This window comes from Petaurus breviceps, unplaced genomic scaffold, assembly GCF_028583685.1.
Source record: "Petaurus breviceps papuanus isolate PSGF00001 unplaced genomic scaffold, PetGlider_PUasm1.0 90842, whole genome shotgun sequence".
Lineage (NCBI taxonomy): Eukaryota > Metazoa > Chordata > Mammalia > Diprotodontia > Petauridae > Petaurus > Petaurus breviceps.
In genome coordinates, this window is record NW_027187358.1 from 10,833,215 (window position 1) to 10,857,620 (window position 24,406).

Sequence of the window (24,406 nt, forward strand, 5' to 3'; positions counted from 1 at the left end):
TAAATTTAATATTCATCTTTTTTTTTCCACTTATAATTAGGTTCAGATTTGCAGAGCATGTCATCTTGGGCATCATTTTGAACTACTTTGTTCTTCAGAACATGTTATTCCATTTCCTCCTGTAGTTTCTTGTGGGTATAGAATAGTCTTGTGTTATTCAATTTTCCTTTCCTTTATATTTGAAGCTCTTTCTTCTGGTCACTTGAAGAATTTGTTTTGTTTTGTTTGTTTTTATCATTGGAATTGTTAAAATTTACCCCTATATGCCTTGAAGTTTTCAGTATAGGGTTTTTTTGATCCATTTTTTTTGGGGGGGGGTCAGGAGGAGATTTCTGGATTCTTGTCACTGGCACTTTGTTTTCTATGTATAGAAGTTCCAGGCAATTTTCTTGTATTATTTCTTGCATTATGAAGTTTTTTGACTTGTATGTTCTTCTGGGAAACCTATAATCTATAAGTTGTCTTTACACACCCAGTCTTTAAGATCTATATATTTTGCTCGTATGGAAATTATGCTTTCTTTTAATATTACTGCTTTTTCCTTTTCTTCTTCCAGAATGTCCTTTACTTCCATGTATGTGCATTTCTAATAAGTTATTTTCTCTTTTGTTTCTTTGGTGAGACCTGCCATTATGGATTCAAATTTTCCTATTCCCACAATTCTCACAATTTTTCTATTCTCACAATTATTTCTGCTGTGCAGCCCACAAAGTCCGCTTTCATAATGCTTATTTCTTTTATAAACCATTCAGGAACATCCTACTGTGGTTCCATGTTCTCTTAGAAAACCACAGGTTTCTATGCCTCATCAGGTGTTGATTCATTTTCCTTTGTCTTGCAATATGTTTTCATAGATGCCCAAATTCTTTTTACATGATCTAGAGGCCTTATTTCCTTCTGCTATTAAATTGTGCAGCCCCCATTTCATCTGTCCCTCCATTCTCTGGCTGAGCTCTGTTGTGGCACAGAATGTTACCATACTTCTATTACAGCCTGAGCACATTTCTTGTTTGGATCTTCATGGTACTGGGGGGGGGGGTGGGCAGGGGGGGGGGGGGGGGGGGGTATGGGGTAATTTGTTTGTTAGCGTGTGGGGTGGTGTTTTGTATTGTAATTGGGGGGGGGGGGGGGGGGGGGGGGGAAGGGAAGGGGAAGGATGAGGTATAGAGTTAATTCTGTTGCAAGCATATGGGTTGGCTTGTGCAACTCTACTGCTGGGAATGTGATGGGTTATGGGGGAGTGGGTGCTAAGTGAGCGCATCAAGTGTTAGTGACTGGCTTTCTCTGTTGTTTGTTCATTGACTTTATATTTTGCTTGGAATTTGTTAGACTGTTTAGAGGGTATGTTGTCATGGGGGAGGAAGAATCTTTTCAAGGTGTCATTTATCAAATAGTTTCTGAGGTCCTTTCCAACTCAGACTGAGTGACAATCCTTCAAATATTTGAAGACAACTGTCACACACCTCCTGAATCTTTTCGAGGCCAAATATCCTTTATTCCTTCACCTAATTCTAATATGGACTACATGACCTCTGAAGTCCTTTTCAGCTCTGAATTTATGATTATTAAAGCAGCCAAAGATTTCGTTAGCTCTTTTAAAGCTGCCAAGTCAAACTGTTGATTTATATCCATTCTCTTTTTCACAGTGTTCCTTGATCTTTTTGCCCATCTGCTTTTCCACACAAATTTTCCTATGATTTTGGCTTTATCTATGAAGTAACCATTTTATTATAATGGTTTCACATTACATCTATTAATTATAATAATTCAGGAAGTATTGACATTTATTGTATTTGCTCAACTTAACCATGACTAATAAATATCTCTCCATTTATACAGTTCTTCATTTATTTCTTCTTTAAATTTATTTTGAAAAATTCTAAACCTTGACACTGAGTAAGCTGAACATTTCCATGTACAAACCAGAACAGAAAAATAATATTCTACATTAATTCATTAATTGGTTTCATATACAGCTTGCTTCCCCCATCAACATCTTCATTGAATTTTGCCAATATCATTTTAAAATAGTTTTTATACAAGTCTTGTATTTTATACAAGTCTTATTAGGTTGATGCCAAAATATATGACAGTTTTTATTGCTGATGCAAACAATGTTTCTATTTTTATCAGTCTAGAATAGAGGCATAACTGTTGGAAATACAGAGACTGGAATTTTCTTCCATTCCCATTTCTGTACCCAACCATGTGGTCCATTTCCAGGTTCATTGGGAAATCCTGATCTCTACTTAGGGGAAATAGCATCTCATTCTATGCCTTACTAATAACCCCTATTCTAGCATCCCTAGGGACAATTTTATTTATAGCTCTTATCTAGGCTCCCCCCTCCTCCCAAATCAGGTAGAAAACAGGTGATTTTTTTTTCCTACTCACAAAAAGGAGTACTAAGCATTAAAGAATCATAATGTTCATTAACAGAATGATTAGAACCAAATTCAGTAATGACTTATAGGCACTTGTAAAAACTGCTAGGAGGCCAGGAGGTCAGGCTTCACCGGGACTTAAGCAGTTTTCACAAGGCTGCTAGTTAACCACTTCGTGTTGTACCTCTTTTTGCTATTGTCTGATAAGTCAGCCAAGCTTGATCTTCCTTCTAGTGGCCTCTCTCTCTAATGCTATCTCTTCAATTGCCACTTGGCCGCTTCTGTTGCTGTTGATTACTGCAGATGTCCAGAACTTTCAAAACTCACAAAGCCATCTACTAAATAAAAGAAAAAGCAAAAAGAGGCAAAGGGAGGTGGAGGAGGATCATGCACAAGATCACCTAGTTAAGTCCACACTCCACAAGGAAAATCTTCATTATAATGGGGAGAAAGAAGGATCCTCACTGGAATGATATCTTATTACCTGGAGAGCTGCAACTGAGAGGGTTGGATTGGAGGCTCTCTCTTCTTTTAAAAAGGTTCTCTGAGTTATCACATCTTCCTTGTGTAGTTGACTACACAACAACTACTACACAACTACTACAACAACTTGAGTAGTTGACTCCCTGGGCTGAATCTTGAACTTAGAACTCCTGAGAGAATTCTACGGATAAACCTAAGGGGTTGAGGTTTCTGGTACTCTCACTCTTGACCAGTGTGGTCTTCTTTTTTCAATAAAACAGTTGATATCAATTAGCTTTTACAAGGTGGCACAGTTGAGAGAGTGCCCTGCCAAGATTCCAAAATATTCACCTTCTTGCATTCAAATCTGGCCCAGATTTAAATTACTAGCTGTGTGACCCTGGGCAAGTCACTTAATTCTGTTTGCCTGTAAAATGAGCTGGAGAAGGAAATGGCAAACCACTCCAGTGTCTCTGCCAAGAAACAAATGGGGTCACAAAGAGTTGGTCATGACTGAAAAATGACTGAACAACAAATGCACTGAGTAAGTATAACAGCTCCAGTTGTTACAAAACAATTCCCCCAAACTAGGAGGGTACTTTACTCTTGCATGCACCAAGATCTCTGGGGAGAGTGGGCTCAAACATGAAATCCAATAGCAGTGAAGAAGTATAATAATTCACTCCCCTCTTGTGGAGTCCTCATGAACTTTTCTAATGATTAGTGACTTTCTAGAATTCCTAGCTGGCACTTCTTTCCATAACAAGGGGTCACAATAGGGGGAGGCTAGGTGGTGCAGTGAATAGAGCACCAGCCCTGGAGTCAGGAGGACCTGAGTTCAAATCTGGCCTCAGACACTTGACACACTTACTAGCCGTGTGACTTTGGGCAAGTCACTTAACTCCAATTGCCCTCCAAAATGCAAAAACAAAACAAACAAACAAAACCAAGGGGTCATAATCCCTGAAGTCCTTGATATCTTTGGGCAACTGTATTTCCATATTTATTTGTAGGTACTGTTAAAAAAAATCTTGGTTCAGGTCTCACTATGGTGAATGAGATAAACTCAGGGAAAGAAAGGTAAAAGTATTTTACTAGCACACCAAAGCATCAAATGTTTGGGATGTGGCCTGTGTGGATTTCAAACCATATTCCAACCTTGATAGATTGAAATAAACAACTTCCACATAAAGGTAAAAGTATGTTGATTTGGTGCATGTATCATGAGGAGATGGGTTTTGTACTCCCTCAGCTCTTCCCCTCATGTCAAAGTGCACATGTGCAAGGGTATTTCTTGACCACCATCTCCTCCAGGATGGTTGTACACACACCCAAAGTTTAAGAAAAGTTTAAACATGAGGGTCACTTTGATTGACTCTGAACAAGTGGCTGACTTTGCACAATCTCCCCTTGGGTGCTAACCATACTCAATGGTGCAGCATCATTGTAGCAGAAACTTGAGTGGCTGGGTGCATGTTTTGTGAGTATGTGCTAGGAGGCAGGGCTGATGTAGGCTAAAGGCCAAAGAGCACCCTCCCCCAACCCACATCTGTCCATCCAACTTGAGGGAAGCCAGTTGTATACTTTTTTTTTTATTACATAGGAAATAAAATCCCTGTGGTGCCATCCTAAAAAATCCACTTGTGTGTGCATAGCCCCCTGGCTTAAAACATTCTCAGAAAGATATATAGATATATATTTTAGTTTTATATATGTGTATATCTATATATTTATGATATAATTACATCCCATTTGCCATCCCATTTCCTGACCTTTTGTTACATTTTGCTCATAAGACAGTGCTGGTAGCCTGATAATATGCCAAAGGCTCAAGGAGGTCAAGAGTTGTGAAAGGTTAGCAATCTTTTCCAATTAAAAGTGAATGAGCAGGGCGGCCAGGTGGCTCAGCAAGTAAGAGCACAGTCTCCAGTGTCAGGATGACCTGGGGATCAAATCCGGGCTCAGATACTTCGCACCACACCCAGAAATAACTGGCTGTGTAAACTTGAGCAAGTTACTTAACCCCGATTGCTTAAAAAAAAAAAAAAGTGAATGAGTGGGAGAATTCATTTTTCTAATCTATGGCAATACAGTTTTGTATTGGCCTTAAGTTTGCCTTGTTGATTGCAAACAAAGAATCATCACAAATCCTGCATGTCTGACCCCACACCCACCAGGGGTATTCCCTAAGGGCAAAGAGATATGTGAACATATCCAGTAGTTGGTTTATTTAAAGGCATATCTGGCATGTTGGGTCAGAGACACATAAGTATTGGACTCTCCTATTCCCCCAATTCCAAGGCCACAAAGCAGGGTATAAAGCGCACACACACACACACACACACACACACAAACACAAAATGTACATTTGATAGTAGGTGAGGGATTAGGTCCTAACTATCAGTGTCAAACAAACAAGTAGCCAAGGACCACTGATTGGTGTTGTGGTCCTTTCTTAGCTTAACTGGGCCCAGGTGCTAATTAGGAACTGCTTCCTTTGCTAGGCTGAATTCCAGGAGGGCTAGAGACTAGATGTGTTCCAGAAATTGCAGATCCACACATAGTCACCTGGCTCAAATGGATGCACTATCTCTTCCAAAGTCAGAGTTTGCATCAAGGCTTCCTCCTTCCAGACCCATGAAAGAGAACTAGACAGAGAAATCACATATCTTATCAGGCTTTTATCCCTTGTGACTAGGTTCAATCTTGAAAGGTCCAGACTCTGAGAAGTAGGTGGCCTACAAAACAGAATTCAAAAGGTGACAGTCCACAGCCCTGCCCTATGATCTCTAAGTTGGAACAATACAAGGGGAAGTACCTGAGGTCATTTTAACTATATTTTCTGACATAGTTTTCCCAAAAGGGTCTTAACTTCCCTATTTAGCTGCTCAACTTCCCCTGATGATTGTGGATGATATGGGTTGTTCAGGTTCTAGGCTATCCTAAAACTCTTGGAGAGTTGCATAGTTATTTCTGCAGTAAAGTGTGGCCCTTGGTCACAGTTAATAGTACATAACAGTACAAAGCTTGGTTTTACATCCTTTGGCAGTGTCCGTGATCTTCAAGTTTCTGTGGATGGATGAGGGAAGCTTTGTGAAGGTATTCCTTGACCATCTACAGGTTCCAAGTCACTTGTGGAGATTTTCTGGGTAATGTTGCCAAAGCACACTAGTGAGAAGACTTAGTAAAACCTGACAAAATGTAGTCAGATTGGGCTTCCAGTAATTAGTTCAGGTGGTAAAAAAATAGTTCAGACCTTATGGTACTCACCTTATAAACAAAAGAGCTATAAGAAGAATATTAAATAGGCTACCCAATAAGTTACTTTATACTTGCATCCCATTATAGTAATTCAGAGGTGCTGGAATATTGCAACAAGATTTATTACATGAAAAATTACAGTTTTACCTGCTATGATTAGATTTGTTATGAAAGGAAGGAGGAAAATAGTATAACAGCATCAAGACTGGTCCTCTAGGCCTACATCAAAAGGCACAGAGTAACTTAACATAGGCATAATAGGATAATGCAGCGTTAGTTCTGTTTGATTTCAGGAAAGAGTAATAGTTAACTTTTTGGAATAGTCAATAGTCAATAGCAAAGTTCCATGTTATTTACAGGGTATCATAGCCAGGTTCAATATCAGCAAAAGTGGGAAATATTCCTGTTCAAAAGGAAATAACACAATGGGGAAACTGAGTCAAGAGAATCTTACCTTCTTCTACACAAGATCATTCCCTCAACTTTCCCAGGCACAGACATTCACCAGTATCAGTTCTTGAATCACATTCTCTGTGAGCCCCTTATGGCATTTCCCTTAAATGATGGATTGCTAGCTTAATGATAAGTCCAAATATTTATACATGGATTCAAAATTCAGAACAATATTAAATTACCATCCTAAGAGATTTTACCTCAAATAGCAATTTCCATTATAATGATAACTCATTATTATTTCTTTCATGTTGTTGCAATAACAGTTAACAATAAAAAATTCAGTAGGCCTAAAAAATAATAAAAAGTTTAGTAGACCCCCCCAAAAAATTCATATAAAACCTTCTTTTTCTCAAGTTTAAACCCATTGTGGTATAAAATCAGTCCTTAGGAATTAAGAAAACAATCTCATTCTGGAATTCCACATAGATATTAAATGTATAATAATTTCACCCCAAAACCCAGAAAAACACCAACTACTTCTGGATATAATTTTCGTAACCACAAATCATTACATAAAGTCACTTCTATACCATAAGCAAACTTGCAAATTTCCCCCTTTTGGCAAGGAGTGTTTATGATAGAAGGGGAGATCCCATTTTCTCTGTAAACCAATTCATTATTTTGAAATTTAACTTTCAGCAAGTTCTTTCATAGAGTCAATAAGATTTTATAACTTTGCCCAAGCAGATGGTACCAAGGAACTCACAAGTTTACAAATAAGGACATTTTACAAGGTCTCTTTCTCTCTTTTTCCCCTCACACAGTAAATATTCTTCTCTTTTAAAATGTACTCAATTAAATACTAAATAGGTTCTAATATCATGATAAGAACCTCTGATAACTTAATCAAAGCATCCAGTTAAATTTTTCAGTGATACAATTGCATCATCTTCTTAACACATTTCTTACACAATAGTTTCCCAGAATTCACAATACAAGAAAATTTAGAAACACAACAATAACATATATATCATGTATTTAACACATAAAACAAATTATAGCCAGTCAAAAACCATCGATTCAGTTGAATCCATTTCCAAATTATCTTACATAGAAAATCATTGTATTCATTTGATCACTCTTGGCATTCTATACTGATTGCATTCAAGATCAGAATAGACTAATAAATATACATGAATATTACATAAGACTTTATACATATATGGCTGTGCATGTGTCTGTATATATGTACGTGTATGTACATATATACATGCATGTGTGTATATCTTAACTCTCTTTGCCTCAATTTCCTCATATGCTTTAGGAAAATCACTTTAATGGCTGGATAAAGAATGGACTGGAGTGGGGAGAGATTTGAGGTAGGCAGATCAACCAACAGGCTATAGCAATAGACCAGGTGTGAGGTGATGACGACCTATACCAGAGTGCTGGCAATATCAGAGGAGAGAAAGGTGTGTATTCAAGAGATGCTGCAAAGGTAAAATTGAAAGGTCTTAGTAATAGCTTGGATATGGGGTTCTGTTTCTGCTAGTAAATGTGTTCAAATATTTTTTTTTAAGAAAGAAATCATAAGCTTAGTTTCTTGTCTTTTTTTTTTTAAATAAAAGCCCAATCACATCATTGTTAGTATGTCTTTGATATTTCTCTTCTTTGGAGCATGCTTCTCTCTGTTCACCAAGGCTTCATTCTCTGAAAACCTTAAAATTCACTTCTAAAAAGTCTCCCTTGATCTGACCTCTTCCTAACTGCACATTTATTCTGTATCTTGTCAGAAGTCAGAGCTTAAATATACTATTTGCATTATATGAATATGCACTAATTTGTATATAACTTTGTTTTTTTTTAATTGGGTATATGTATTGCCTTTCTAATTAGACCATAAACTAATTTAAAGCAAGTACAATATCTTTTCTTTCTTTTTTTCTGCTTTCTTCTTGCCTCCATTATGATGCTCTGTATAGTGGCACCAAGAAAGGAGAAAGGGGAGATAGAGATGTTGTTCTTTGAACTTTGAAGACTTTCTACTCTCCTCTTCAACTGATCTCATGTTAACAAAAATCAGGAATAGTCGATATTGGAAGGTCTATGGAGAGACAGACACCCCAACAAACTACTGGTAGATCTGTGAAGTGGTAATTATTCTAGATATTAATTTAGATTTATGCAAGAAAAGTGAGAACTGGCCTATTACTGATATTCCAAGACCAAAACCAGAAACAATTGTTTTATATACACATACACAAATACACAGAAACACATACATAGTTATGTTATACACACATATAAACACACATACATACATATACATGTATGTGTATGTATATATACATATTACTCATAATAGACCTTTTATAAAGGCAAAAATGCAAATGAAGCAAGTATCCATTGATTGGGGAATAAATTGTGCTATATATGAGTGTAATGGAATATTTTTGTGCTGTAAGAAATGGACAACTCAGATTGGCTAAGAAGACAAAACAGGAAAATGATAAATGCTGGAGAGGATGTTGGTGAAGTTGTGAACTTATCCAACCATTCTGGAGAACAATTTGGAACTATGCCCAAAGGTCTATTAAAAAAGTACATACCCTTTGACCCTAGCAATACCACTTCTAGGGCTATTCCAAAGAGATTATGCAAGTGGGAGGAGGACCCAAAAAATATTTATAGCAGCTCTTTTTGTGGCAGCAAAGAATTGGAAATTAAGCGGATGCCCATCAATTGGGGAATGGTTAAACAAGCTGTGGTATATGAATGTAGTGGAATACTATTGTGCTATAAGAAATGAGGAGCAGATGGACTTGATGCTGAGTGAGGAGAGCAGAACCAGAAGAACTCTGTACATAATTACAGACACATCGTGTCTGTGACAACTAACTTTGATAGACTGGGCTCCTCTCAGCAATGCAAGATTATAAGACAACTCCAAAGGACTCATGATAGAAAAGGCTATTCACATCCAGAAAAAGAACTACAGAGTCTGAATACAGATGGAAGCAAACTACTTGTTCTCTCTCTTTTGTGTTTTGTTTTGTTTAACTCCTTTCTCATTTTTCACTCCATTGGTTTTAATTCTTTACAAACTGACAAAAGTTTAATGTGAAGGTATTTGTAGAACCTATATAGGATGGTATACTGCCATGGAAAGGGGAGGGGGCAGGAGAAAGAGGGGGAGAAAATTTGGAACTCAAGGGATTGTGGAATTGAATGTTGTAAACTATAAGTAAATAAATAAATTTTTAAAAAAAGGAAAATGGACAACTATAAGGAATTCAGAGAAACATGGGAAGATTTTTATGAACTGATGCAGAATGAAATAACCTAAAGGGACAATATTTGTGGTGAATAGGACAATGTAAATGAAAAAATTTCTAAAAAAATTCTGAACTCTGAGTAACAAGAAATGGATAATTGGTTCAGAAAACTGATAAGGAAACATCAACCTTCCAACAGAAAGGTGGAGATCTGCTCAGGCAGAATGCCATATATATAATCAGATATGGTTTCTGTACTGGGCCTTTTTTGCTTACCTGTTTTTCTTTGTTACAAGGGAGGTTTCAATTTTGAGGCAGCAAAGGGAGAATATCTCCAGAAACCATTGATTTTTTTTTTTAGTCATTGATAAAACTTTAAAAAATCCTCAAATCCTCAAATTTGGCTTTATATCATGTCAATTCTGGAAATATATCCCCGCCCTAAAATAAAATTAATCTCATGTCACTAGGGAGTGGCAAGACTTTGGCTTGCCTTTACAAGGTACCCTCGTTCACGTAGGGAACTTTATGGGCTTTTGTCAATGTTTAACTTCTTTCTCTGTACAGATAAATAGTGAACCCTCACACTTACCACCTCTGTCATATTTAGAAGGAAACTCAGACAAAAGAGGCAGTCATACAGTACCCTCTTCCTTCTTCCCCTTTGGTTTCTATATGTCTCCACCCCTTCTCCCTCTTCCCCTTTGTCTCAGGACATCAATGAAGAATCACCTGGTATGAGTGGAAGGAGGAGCAGGGATAGTGTCCTTATTGGCTGTCTTCCTACTGATTTCTTGTTCTTGCCTGAGGCTTCATGTCAGGAGATCCCCAGCTCTTTCAGGATCATTTATCTTAGATACCACTTATATTTATTTCCCCCTCAATGATATGCTAATACATTGCTATATCAAAACTGAGGCTTTACTCCATTTCATTTTCTAAATTCTGCTCTTTGAGCAGCCCTCAGTGGATATAGGACTGAGCCTGGAATCAATCAGGAACACCTGAGTTCATATCCAGTATCTGTATTTACTAACTGTGTGACCCTGAGCAAATCATTTAACTCCTGTTTGCCTCAGTTTCCTCATCTGTAAAAAGAGAATGATAACAGCATCTACCTCCCAGGACTGTTGTGAGACTCAAATGAGATAATAATTGTAAAATGCTCAGCATTGTGCCTGGAATATAGTAAGCACTATATAAATGTTGCCGGTTATTATTTACAGAAATATCCCAGATAGATGCTATTTTAAAAATCATACTCTAATCCATTCCCAGCGCTCCCAAAGTGCCTGACACCCCTGGGGCTGGGCCTTGCCTGGCACCACTGCACTTCCCCTTGCCCCTTCCCTGTCCAAGTGCCTTCATGCCCTAGGGCTCAACCTTCAGCACAGTCCTGGGGTCCCCTAAGTGCCTGTCCCTTCTCAGAGTATTAACGCTCACTCCAAGAGTATTAACGCTGTTGTACCTCGCATTGCCAAGGGGCTCCACCAGCCCCAGCCTCACCCTCAGTGGCTCTCAGCCAGTCCCCACCAGCCTTGACTCCGCTCACCTTTTTTGATACTGTCCTCTCTATCCTAGCCATATGTGGAGGCTGCAAGGGTCACCTCCCACCCACCCAAAAACAGGTCACCCCCAATAAAGGTGGTTCGGCCACCGCCAAAAAAAAATCATACTCTACTCCAAAACTCAAGCCTCCCATTCCCTACCCAGCCCCACACCTAGGGAAAAAGAAAGTAGATCAATAAGTAAAAAGAAACCATAGAGATCATTTATTCTAACTCCTTCATTGTATGCATAAGAAAACTGAGGCCCGAGAAAGTTAAATGATGTCTCCTAAGCCACCTAGAAAAGCACTGGTAGAGTAGAGATATAGTCTCCTGAGTTGGGACAGTCTTCTTAGCTTTTCTCTCCACTGTCTCTTGAAACCAGGCTCTTGTAGAATATCACAGAATCCTTGAACTAGAAGGGACCTAAGAGATCATAGTAATATAATGAAAACAGCACTAAACTTGGAGTCAGAAGAGATCTAGGTATGAATCTTGGCTCTGAAACTTACTCAGCATAACCCCTTACTTCTCCCATGATTTCCAAGTTCACACAACCAATGTGGGTCAGAGGTGAGATTTGAACCCAGGTTTTTTTTCTAACCTTAGAATGACAGTCTATCTATTATGCCATGCTGCCTTTCACTAATAATTGCTAAAATGAGAGGATTCAATTAAATAATCTCTATGATTTTTTTCCAGTTCTGATATTGTATAATTTTATGATTTTATACATCATCTAGTATACAAGGAACTGTTATAAATGGAGAAAGGTCCAGAGCAAGCCTATTCCTGTCTTGTTACTCATTAACCATGCCCTGAAAGTTGTCAAAATAAGGAGAGGGAGAAAATGAGAAATTAGATTATGATTAGAGCTATAAGGAATATCAGAAGCCATCACATTCAACCCCCTGGATTTTACAGATGAGGAAAATGAGCACATAAAGTTTGAATGATTTGTCACATAGCTACTGAGGCAGGATTTGAATTTATGTCTCCCTCTAAATCCTGTGCCCTTTCCACTATGCTAGGCTGCCTCTATTAAAGACTAGAATCCATAATGAATTTTGAGTATATCATTTAAAAGCGCTTATGAGGCTATTTTGCCATAGTCACCTAATAGGTGGTTCCTATTCATGTAACAGGAGTAATCAGGAAATTCTCCTGTAATCTACTGAATAGACCTGAGCATGCACTCTTGCCCCTTTCAGTATGAGTTGTACTCTGGCCCCTTGTTAGAGGCAGGTGGAGCCCAGTGCCTCCTGTTTGGTTCCATGACTAGAACAACATTGAAGATCATTGAGTCAGGAGTTACTTCCCCCTTCAGAAGGCTATAAGAGCTTTAGGAAGACTTCACCCACTTTCTCTTTTGAGCTCTTCTACTATTCCAAATGTCATAACTGGGTCTGACTCAGGCCATTAGCCCTGAAACTAGAATGAAATGAGATACTCATAATCCATCTAATAGCTAACAATAGGAAGTTTACTTAGCCAAAGCAGAGGAAGGACATTTAGATCACAGAAGTGATGTTCATCCAGGATGAAGCATTGCAGTTGAACATAGCTTCCCCATGTTTCTCATGCAGCTGGTCTATGGCCACAAGCCTCAGAGAGTAGCTATAGCCCCCTGAGTCCTAGGTACATTGTATTCAGGTGACCAGAAAGCTACTTCCCCTAACTCCATTAAATCTCAAGTACAGTTTAAACACCTTTAAAGAAAAAAATTCATAGTGATCTAAATTTCATGGGAGGTGAGGGGGCAATCAATATATCTCTCCCATAATACTCCATTCTTTGGTGATAATGTCCTAATGGTCTTTTAGAGAACCTTCTACCACTTAAATACCATTGTCTGTTACTGGACAAATCTGCCTTTGGAGATATAAGAAATGTGACATACATATCTGAAGAAGAAAAAGAAAAGCTAAGAGAATGATCAGAAAGATAACAGAAACAAAACCAAAAAACAATGAAATAGTCCCCTGATGGAATAAGCAATAATGGGAAAACAAAGACCAGAAATCCTAGATTTCATTTTCCTTCTACTAAAGGACCAAAGCAGAGCTCTAAACAGTCTAACACCATGTAGATGGTGGATGATGTCGAATCATTGTAGTTCATAGTGTCCTAATACAAAGAGGTAATCATGAACAAGAGAAGCACTAGGAATGAGGGTCACAAAGAAATTGATAACACTTCCAGCATAGTAACTACCTTCAGCATGGGTTGGGGTCATCCATAGTAATGTAGCTAAGACACTATCACCCTCTGGGATAGAGCCTGTCCTAATGACTGGGTTGATACCAAGAAATGTTTTGTATGGCCAAGCACAGTGTTTGTTCCCCAACCCATCAGCCAGGACCTCCCTGTCCCTGGAAGCTGATAATAATGGGGGAAGAGAAGAGAAGAATATCGAATCCTTGCCCCCTTACAGGCCTCTAAAGGAACTTCCTCTTTCTTCTACAAAAGCTGAGTAGGCATTTCTACTCTCCCCTTGTTGCCAGAAAATTAAACTGCTTCCCAAGAAACCTACCCACTGGTCTTCCAAACCCTCCTTAGGGAAGAGATGTTCAATGACTTTTAGGTATGGTACGGGTGGCAATGAGGAGGAGCCAATCAGTCCTAGAGTATAGTAAGCAGTTACAAGAATAAACAAACAAATATTCTCCCAATTCTTCTGGGACCCACTATTAGCTCATCTCCTACACAACACTGATCCAGCAAAGTTCACATTCAAAGATAGCATTGTTGCCAAATGAGTCCTGGTCTCAGCTACCACTAAGCTGGAGTCCCAAAGGTCACTCTGCTCCTTGAGTGTTACAAAGCCAGACTCTGGAATGTCAGGATGCCAGAGTCCCCTCCTGACCTTTCAAAACTCACAAGATTGGAGGCTCCAATCCCTACACCTGAAAAAGAAAAGAATATGCAGAGGCCAAGGCCCAGTGCCCTCTCACAGGGCAATGTGACCTCAGACTCAGAGGGGCAAAGGCCCAAAGCCCTTCCCCTTGTAGCACTGTCCCCTCACCAGACACCACAAATGCAGCAGATCTCCCCAGAGCACATAAAGTAAGAGACGAGGTAAAAGCTGACTCAGCCTTTTCAAAGACTCCCTCAGTTCTGGCTATGCAGCCAATATTGTAGGGACTCCCTAACCATATAGTTAGCAGACTGAAACCAATTCTAGAATGTTTTTGTATTCTCTATAGTATCTCCAAGGTACTTCCATTCCACATTATCATGACCCTCCCTGAAGCAGGCTCCTCAGCCTCTCTACATATGGAAATACCATCCTTAGTGCCTTGTTCATGCTCTCAAGATGCCCCATTACACCCCCATGCCATGTTAAGCATTGCTTCCACAGTCTCGGGGCCGAATGTCTCTCTCTTCTGTGGTGGGGCCTATTTGTCCCTCGATCCTAGGGCAGAGCAGTGCCACAGGCTGAAGCATAACCCACTGCCAGTACATGAGTTCTGTCCTCTCATGCTGGGACCAAGCTGTCAACCAGTTTAGGGGCCTGAATGTTATTGTAGCTGCTGTCATTGCCCACTTGGGCCAGGGAAGAAGTGCTGCCATGAATACGGCCACTGCTCCCCTAGGGTACTTCCAATGCTGAGCACTCTGACCAGTCAGCAGTCCAGGTCAGAGCTGGCTAGTTCTAGCTCCCAGGACTAGGAAGATACCTGGAACACACAGGTGGTTTTACCTGCTCATGTGCTCACTATTTGATACCAAGAAATTATAGAAGTTCCAGGATTTTGTTCAGTGCTTCATCCTCTTGAATTTCTAACCAAATCACTACACAACACTACCTGGGATTTTCTCTGTCTTGCAATTTTTTTTTTTAGCCTCCCAACTTCCTCATATCTGAATATTACCATAGCTTTATTTCACTTAGCCTGTCAGCTAAACTTTGGTCTACCCACACCTTCTTTGGAATTTCCCATTTCATATTGTGAGTTCCTCTCTTATGTTCCACTTCAGAAAAATTGCATCATTTGTGACTAGCAGACCCAATAGCGATCATTACCACCTCAACCAAAGCTAGACTCATATCCCAACAATAGTAATTTTGACCTCATTAGCATTGGTCTCTAACTAAATTTAAATACTAGACAAAACTGAATGACAGTGGTCAATCCAGTCTTCTAAAGATACGGACCCTCCAAAGAAAATAATTGACTATTTGACATACATAGCATGGAACTATTTGATATTGCAATGCTATTGAGTAGAAATATTTAAGAGAATCGATATATATGCATTTGTTAGGAAAATTGGCATCAATGAGGACAAGTGAGATTCATCAGAATCTAATTACTATCCAGATATCTGGGGTGATTTGACACACGAGTTAGTTTTTGTTTTAAGAATTGAGGCATCATTAAATTCTGGTAATAATTCAGAAAGTCAACATTTGACCATCTGTCATATAACCTTAGTTCACCAATAAAATGTAGGTAATTAGAGTTCAGATTGTTATAATTAGTTTAGGACTGGGTTAGCATCAGAAATAAAAATAAAGTGATAATGAAGATCTATAATTAAAATGTTTCCTGAGAGCAAACTGCTCGTGGGAAATCCATGGAATTCTTCAAGGAATCATAAGGTTCTTTTGTTTCCTGGGAAAGATTTCTAATCAAATGGAACCCTGGAACAATTTTGAAAAATTATTTACTTCCCACTAGTATATACAATTCACTCTTGGAGATTGTTTTACTCACTCCACCTCACTCTTAAGATTAGATCTATTATAGCACCTGAAATTTATATTTGAAATTTATGAAAAGTCGAGTGTCTCGTGCTTTCTATTGTCTTGGATTGTTATTTAATTCTTGTGGCATTGTTCATTTAAGTCATTCTCCCAGAGTAGACAATCAGCTTACTGAGAGGAGGGGATTGTGTCTTCTCCTTGTATTTTTCAAAAGGTAGGCACTTGGGGTGGCCAGGTGGCACAGTGAGTCGGGAGACCCAGGATCAGTTCTGGCCTCAGATACTTGGCACCCACGCAAAAATAACTGGCCGTATATCCTTGAGCAAGTTACTTAACCCCAATTGCTTTAAAAAAAAAAAAAAGGTAGGCACTCAATACATATTTGTTGATTCAAAGAATCAATCTACAATAAGCCTGTACCATTCCCATACATATGTAAAGCCAATCAGTCTGCCAGTCAACAAGCATTTATCAAGTACCTTCTACAATGCCAGGCACTGTGCGAAGTGCAGGGAATACTGAAAAAGGCATGAAATACTTCCTGCTAAAGGGGAGAGACAATTAGCCAAGGATGATGCACAGACAGACAAGATAAAGAGCAGATAATCAGCAGAGATAAGGCACTGATATTAAGGGAGATCACTTCTTGTAGAAGGTGAGATTTTAACTGAAAGTTGAAGGAAACCAAGGAAGGAAGGAGATGAGGAAGGTGAGAATTCCAGGCATATGAGACTAGCAGTGGGAATGTCTAGAGCCAGAGATTAATTGAGCTGTGCAAAGATGAATGGGGAGGTGGGTGTCATGGTGTCACAGAGTGTGTGGCCAAGAGTAAAGGGTTAAGACTGGACAGGTAGGAGGCGGCCAGATTATAAAGGTCATTGAGTAAGAAACAGGATTTTCTATTAGATCCAGGAGCCATTAGGGTTAACTGAATTAGGGTGGTGATTAATAAGACTATGTGGTGTGATTTGAGGGACTGAGACCATGCTTCCTCCATGCCCCACCCTCTCCCCCATCTCTCCCTGGCCCTATCCAGATATCTGGGGTGATTTGACACTCTAGTTTTTGTTTTGTTTTAAGAATTGAGGCACCATTAAATTCTGGTAGTAATTCAGAAAGTCCTGTCTTGACTACACAACCAAAATTTCTATCATAAATTATTTTGGGGGGCTTAAATTAGCATTACCTCTAGAATGTCCTACCTTTAAAATACAAAATCTAATCTGAAAGGTACAAACCATTAACACACTTTTAACCCATTAGCAGGACCCTATTTGTTAGTTCCCTAGAACAACGCAGAATACAAAGTGACAGGCAATTTCTGATGAAAAATAAGGCAGTGAAGGAAAATGCAACAGAGTACCACATGAGGAAGACAGCTGCAGTAAAGGGCCCTGGGCAAAGAGGGGAGAACAAGTCTCTGAGCACATGTATGTGTGGCTTTTTTTAGGAGACAAAGAGATGTAAGAGGGAAAGGGGAAGACTGTGTCTAAATAGCAAGGGGAAGAACGCTGATGACAAACTTCCTTTAAAATGTTGTCCAGCGCTGGACATTTCACATATTATACTCAATTCCTATCCTATTAAGGGCGAAGCTGAGACCCAGGTAAGTGGAACTGACTCAAGGTCACACTGAGAATCATTGTCAGATCTGTAACCAGAAACTTCACCAGCGCCCTTTTCTTGCTGCCCTACTTTCAGAAACACACCTGCTGGACTCATACACCAGCTCATGGGGAAGAGACATAATCTCTGACTAACATCTGCACCTGAACACCTGAACTGCTCTCAGAAGGGGGCTGGAGGTCGATGTAATTGATGAGTCACTGATGTGTGTTCTCGTAGTTCATACCTAGTATCTATAACAAGTACAATAGGTGATTTCTCTTTGGACACAATAATAGGGAAGATGTATGTCAGTGTGGTATATTTTTGCTATGTTAATTTACTGATTTCCCATCATACCTCTACATTATAGCTAAAAGAGTTTTTTTGCCATGGGGAAAATATGTTGACCTTTATATGTTACATGCCATTTCCTATGTCTGTTTCTCTACAAAAGTTGTCCCTTATGCCTAGAAGACTTTCCTTCCTAATCTCTACCCCCCTGGAATCTTCCCTTCAAAACTTGACCCAAGTGATATCTCTTTATGAGACCTGTCCTGCTTCTCTCAGTTGTTAGGGTCATCTCCAGTCATCTTGATCTATGTCTTGCCACTGAACTCAAATGACCTTGGAGGAGACAGGCTGATGACTTTGCACAACCCTGCCTCACTTAAATCCAATTCACTTGCAAGTCAAGACATCTCCATTCTCATGCCATTGGCCCTCTTTGAGAAGGAAAGATGAACAATAACAATGGTGCCATTCTCCCACTCCCCAACCCTTATTTTTTAATTTTAATTTTTTAAGCAATTGGGGTTAAGTAACTTGCTCAAGGTTACATGGCCAGTTTTTGTGGGTGTGTGTGGGTGTTAAGTATCTGAGGCCAGAACCAATCCAAGTTTCCTCACTCTGGGGCCGGCGCTCTTACTGTGCCACCTGGCCGCCCCTTCCCCAACCCTTTTTAAAAAAAAAAATTATTTACTTTTAATTTACAACATTCAGTTCCACAATCTTTTGGGTTCCAAATTTTCTCCCCTTCTCATTCCTCTCCCTTTCCCCACTATGGGGGCATACAATTTGATATGGGATCTACAAATACCTTCACTTAAACATGTCAAGGTGTAAAGAAGAATTATAACCAATGGAATGAAGGAGAAAGAAGAAACAAAACAAAATACAAAAGAGAGAGAGCAAGTAGTTTGCTTTCATCTGAGTTCAGAAGCCTTAATTCTTTCTCTGGATGTGGACGGCCCTTTCCATCATGAGTCCTTTGGAGTTGTCTTATAACCTTGCATTGCTGAGATGAGCCCCGTCTATCAAAGTTGGTCATCACAGATATGATGTGTCTATAACTGTGTACAATGTTCTCCTGGTTTTGCTCTTCTCACTCAGCATCAGTTTGTATAAGTCTCTCCAGGTAAATATGAAGCCCGTCTGCTCCTCATTTCTTATAGCACAATAGTATTCCATTACATTCATATACCACAACTTGTTTAGCCATTCCCCAATTGATGGGTATCCCCTTGATTTACAATTCTTTGCCACCACAAAAAGAGCTGTTATAAATGTACATATGGGTCCTTTTGCCACTTGTATGATGTCTTTGGGATACAGCCCTAGAAGTGCCAACACTTTTATTTTAATCTGGGACTGATGAGGTCAGTCCAATTCTTCAGAATCAGGATTGCAAGGAAATAAGACCCTCAAAGACCATCTAACAGGTAACAAAAGAAGTTTTACTTATCCATAATGTGGAAAGGACTGTCAGCAGGGATATAGCACTGATTCAGTTAGACTTGGCCTCCATTGGGAAAGAGTAGAGTGTTTCATGTGCTGTAACTTGCATGGCAGTGGGATAGCCACCAAGTCTGAATGGGTGATTCCTCATGGGTTGGCATTTTATACCCTAAGCAAGCAGGAAGCCAAGTCAATAGGTTGCATTAGACTCCTGAAACAATCAAGTCTCAGGGGTAGTTTTCCTGCCTTTTTTTTAGGGATAACATCCCAGCTAGATGGCAGATATTGTTCCTACTACACCCCGCCTCTTGGTGGACAAAGTCTTTTAAGACCTTAACATCTAGATGACCTTCCAAAACTTAAATGGCTTTAGGGCTTAGTGATAACCCTTACCTTGGGGATACAAGAAGCCTGGCATAGGCAACCCTGGAGGAGGAGTTTAGCATAGGTAAAAGAAAAAAACAAAAAGGGAAAGAAATAAAGGGGAAGGGGGGCCAGAAAGAAAACACCTTGCCCCCATGGCAAGAAAACAGAATGACCAAAAACTGGGGGACCAAAAATGACCAGAAATCTTAGGCTTTGCCTCCCTCCTCAGGAAGGAGTAAATTCCACATCTGTCTGGGTGAGTGATGCTGGGGCAGTTCACAGTGGCTCTCCTGATATAAATTCAGAGTGACCAGTAGTGCAGCTGGGTGACAGTGTATATATTGAGCACTGCTCCTGCAATCAGGAAGACCTGAGCTCAGATCCAGCCTCAGACACTTACTAGCTGTGTGGCCATGGGCAAATCACTTAACCTATGTTTACCTTAGTTTCCCCATATGTAAAACAGGGATGATAATAATAGCACCTACTTCTCAATGTTGTTATGAGGATGAAAAGAGATAATCGTAACTGGCCTAGCACACAGTTAGCTGTTATTATAGAGGGAGTACATCAAGAATAACAGGGCAATAGCACAGATCAAAGGATCCTTGGTTTAGAACCGGAAGGTATCTTAGAGGTTGTCAAGGTCAGTGCCCTCTTTCTACAGATGAAGAATCGAGGTCAAGAAAGATTAAGCAGCTTATACAAGTGTCTAAGATGTGATTAGAAGTCAGGGATTCTTCGATTCAAATCCAATACTCTCTTTACTATGCCATTTTGCCAGGTGAAGTCACAGCCTAACCCTCCCCACTGATGCTCCTCAGGGTCTTTAGCAGTTAGGTGGCTAAGAGATCATTATTCTCTTCTAAACAGCCTGTCCCTGCTCCCTGAAACATTAAGGGGAGGGACCAATACAGAATTTTGTCATATATCACTTTCCTTGCCCCACAACGTTTCCTATCTCACTAGCTAGGACATTCTCCTCTGTGGGAATCACATGGAGAGGAATTAATATCAAATTTCTGCCCCTTTTAGAGGCTTCTTCTAAGGGGCTGCTCCCTTCTTCAATGGGGTCTGAGTAAGGACTTTTCCTCACCTTCATTCCATTCTTCATGCCTCTTATGTAGAACCATTGATGAGCCAAGAAAAGCTGGAACAGAGGGGCAGCTGGGTCCAGCAGTGGATAGAGCTCTGGGTCTGGGGTCAGGAAAATGAATCTTCCCGAGTTCAAATCTGGCCTCAGACATTTACTAGCTGTGTGACCCTGAAAAAATCACTTAACCCTGGTTTGCCTCAGTTTTCTCATCTGTAAAATGAACTGGAGAAGGAAATGGCAAATCATTCTAGTATCTCTGCCAAGAAAACCCCAAATGGGGTCATGTAAAGTTGGACACAACTGAGAAACTACTGAATGACAAAAGTAGAAGAGACCATCTAACAGTTAATAAAAGGAGGTTTTCTTAGCTGTAACATGGAAAGAATATAGCACTGGTTCAGGTAGACATGGTCTTTGTCATCTCAGAATGGAGGATGGCTGATCGGTAGGATGTGTTGGATGTGGTGACTAGAAAGGCAATAGAACATCTACCAAGTTTTAGGAGTACTAACTCCTTGTGGTTTAGATTTTTATACCCCAAGTGAGCCATGTTAACAGCTCAAGTCTTTGCTTCCTAGACCAATCAAGTTTCAGGGAGTCCTTCAGGAAATCTGACCTCAGGCTTGACACTTAACTAGCTGTGTGACCTTGGGCAAATCACATAACCCAATTGCCTTGCCATACCCCCCTCTAAAAAAAAAAAGAGTTCAAACCATGACATCATGTTCTGAACTACCCTCTCCCCCACTTCAAGCTACCTTTTAGTATGGTGTGCCCCATTACAAGGTAAGCACCTTGAAGGCTGGGACTACTTACCTGACTAGGATCTGCATTCCCCCGAGCCTAGCACGGTGACAAATGCCTTTTTCATTCATTCATTCATTCATTCATTCATTCATTCATTCATTCATTCATGTCTTTTCAACCTCTGGAGGTAAACAGTCTTCAGTTAAAAATAACTAGTTAATTAATGGTTGTATAGTCACAAAATCCTCCTAGATTAACATGCAAATGAATTTGAGCCAGAACAAAAGGTAATCTAAGGAGACAAGGTCATTTTTCTCCACCCAACTAGACCACATTCCTACTTTTATCACACATACTAATCTGCAGCAAAACTTGGTTGCTCTGAGCTTTTTTTTAGTCATCAAAAAACTTCAATAGGAGTATATTTATTTTGTATTTACTTAAATGTGTACATTTTTCTCATCTGTGTCCAAAAATGTAAACTCCTTGAGAAAAGAGATTTTACTTTTGTTTATGTATACACAACATTTTGCACTGTGCCTAACATGTATAATAAGTGCTTAATAAATGCTTACTGAATTAAATTGAATTCATGTGAATAACTTATCATTTATTCCTTCCTACATCTACTTTCTGAACTAAAAGTGTAAACTATCAAGTTCTATATTATACTCTTTAAAATAGACTGTACAATCTGGAATTATGCAAAGAAAGTAATTAAATTGTCCATATGCTTTGACCCAGAAATTCTGTTAGGCATATGCCCCTAGAAGGTCTATGACAATAAGGAAAGGGCTCATATACACCAAGATATTTACAGCAGCACTGTCTGTGCTAACAAAGAACTAGAAACAAATGTTCTACCAAATTCACATGCCTCAATTTGTTTGGTCACTTGACAATAAAACACCAGTTTATTTACAGGTTTTTGCCAACACAAAAAATGTTATAATAAATAATGAATATTTTCATATATATGAGACTTCTCCCAACAGCTCTGACTTCCTTGCAGGTTCGTGTTAAGCGATGTCATTACTCTGTTACAGAGTATGAAAGGTTTACACATCTCTAACATAATTCCAAATTAGCAAACACAAAGAGGCCTAGCTTTGACTCTTATCCCTTCCAGCACTACCACATCTCTTGCCTTCACTGCCAAACTTCTTCTGAAAAAGCTCTGCCTCCAGTTTCTCATCAGTCACCATGTCCTCAACACTTTCCAGTCTTGTTCCTGTCTTAATTAATTTTTGAAACTATATTTTAAAGTCACTTACCATTTAAATTTGATTTCAAAGTATCCCATGACTGGAATTCTCTCTCTCCTCATATCTGCTTCCTGGTTTTCCTGGCTTCCTGGTGTGTCACCTAAAATCTCACCTTCTATAATAACCCCTTCTCAGTCCCCCTAATTCTACCACCTTCTTTCTCTTGATTATCTCCCATTTATCCCGTCCATAACTTGGTTGTACCTAGCTGTTTGCATGGTGTTTCTCCATTAGGCTGTGAGCTTCTTAAGACCAGGGTTTTTTCCCCTCTTCTTTGTATCACTGGCACCTATTTAGCATAGTATCAAGCCTATAGTAATAGTTGCTTGATAAATGCTTGTTGATTGAATGAATTGGAGAATGCCAAAACAAATTATGGCCCATGAATATATATGGAATATATAATGGAATAGCATGTAGTATAAGAAACTATAAACATAACGAATAAAGAAAAACATGGATTTATATGAGCTGATGCAAAATGAAGTAAGCAGAACCCAGAAAATAATGTAGACAAAATTACTGCAACAATGTAAATGGAAATCATGTTAACAAAGAAATGTTATCCCATGAAATTATAATAACACAGCTTGGCCCCAAAGAAGAGAGATGAGAAGATATATTCCCTTCTCCTTTGCAGGAGTGTGTGTGTGTGTGTGTGTGTGTGTGTGTGTGTGAGAGAGAGAGAGAGAGAGAGAGAGAGAGAGAGAGAGAGAGAGAGAGAGAGAGAGAGAGAGAGAGAGAGAGAGATACTGAATATTATGTCAGACTTTTTTGGTCTATTGTTTAGATTTGTGGGCTTCTCTCCTTCCTTCCTTCCTTCCTTCCTTCCTTCCTTCCTTCCTTCCTTCCTTCCTTCCTTCCTTCCTTCCTTCTTCCCTCTTCGTCTTTCTCTTTCCTTCTTCCTTTTTTCCTTCCCTCCTTCCTTCCTTCCTATTTTAGTGTAAGGAATGGCTTTCTGGGAGGGAATAGAGGTGAGGAATACAGTGGGAGATATAAGTGATTTAAAAACAAAATATATCGATAAAGTTTATTTTTTAAAAGAAAAAAATAAACTACACACATATGTAGAGTTTGAAGGGACTTTGAAACTACCCTAACCCCTTCATTTTAAAGTGGCTCAGTGATGTACTCAAAGTTGTGATGCTAAATGTCAGGGTCAGCATTTGAGTCTAGAACCTCTGATTCTAAGTACACTTCTCATGCTACTACACCACATACAGAGCATTAGTTATCAAGAGAGTATCTCCCAGATGATTGGGGTTTACATGTGGATTGTATATTTTATGTATAGCAATGGAATATAGAAATGGCTTCCTCTTCCCTCTTTCTTTCCTCCCTTACTCTGCCCCAGCCCTATACATACCAACCTATGGGATGTGGTTCATATAAATGAAAGTCTCCATGTTTTAAAAATGTTTTACCTAGGATTGTTGCCTACACTGTTAATGACCTATCTATCATAAATGCCCCACCCTTCCTTAGTTCTGTTAAAACAAAGGTTAAGGTCCACATCTTCCTGTCCCACTAGATTTCCTTCTGCCTAGGCTAGAT

General features: G+C 39.3%; 1 protein-coding gene across 1 annotated transcript in view; it reads right to left on the minus strand.

The window, feature by feature from the left end:
• The window catches only part of CALM2 (calmodulin 2), a 490,104-nt gene that overhangs the window by 253,386 nt on the left and 212,312 nt on the right, over positions 1 to 24,406 (minus strand). The gene's annotated exons all lie outside the window — the stretch shown is intronic.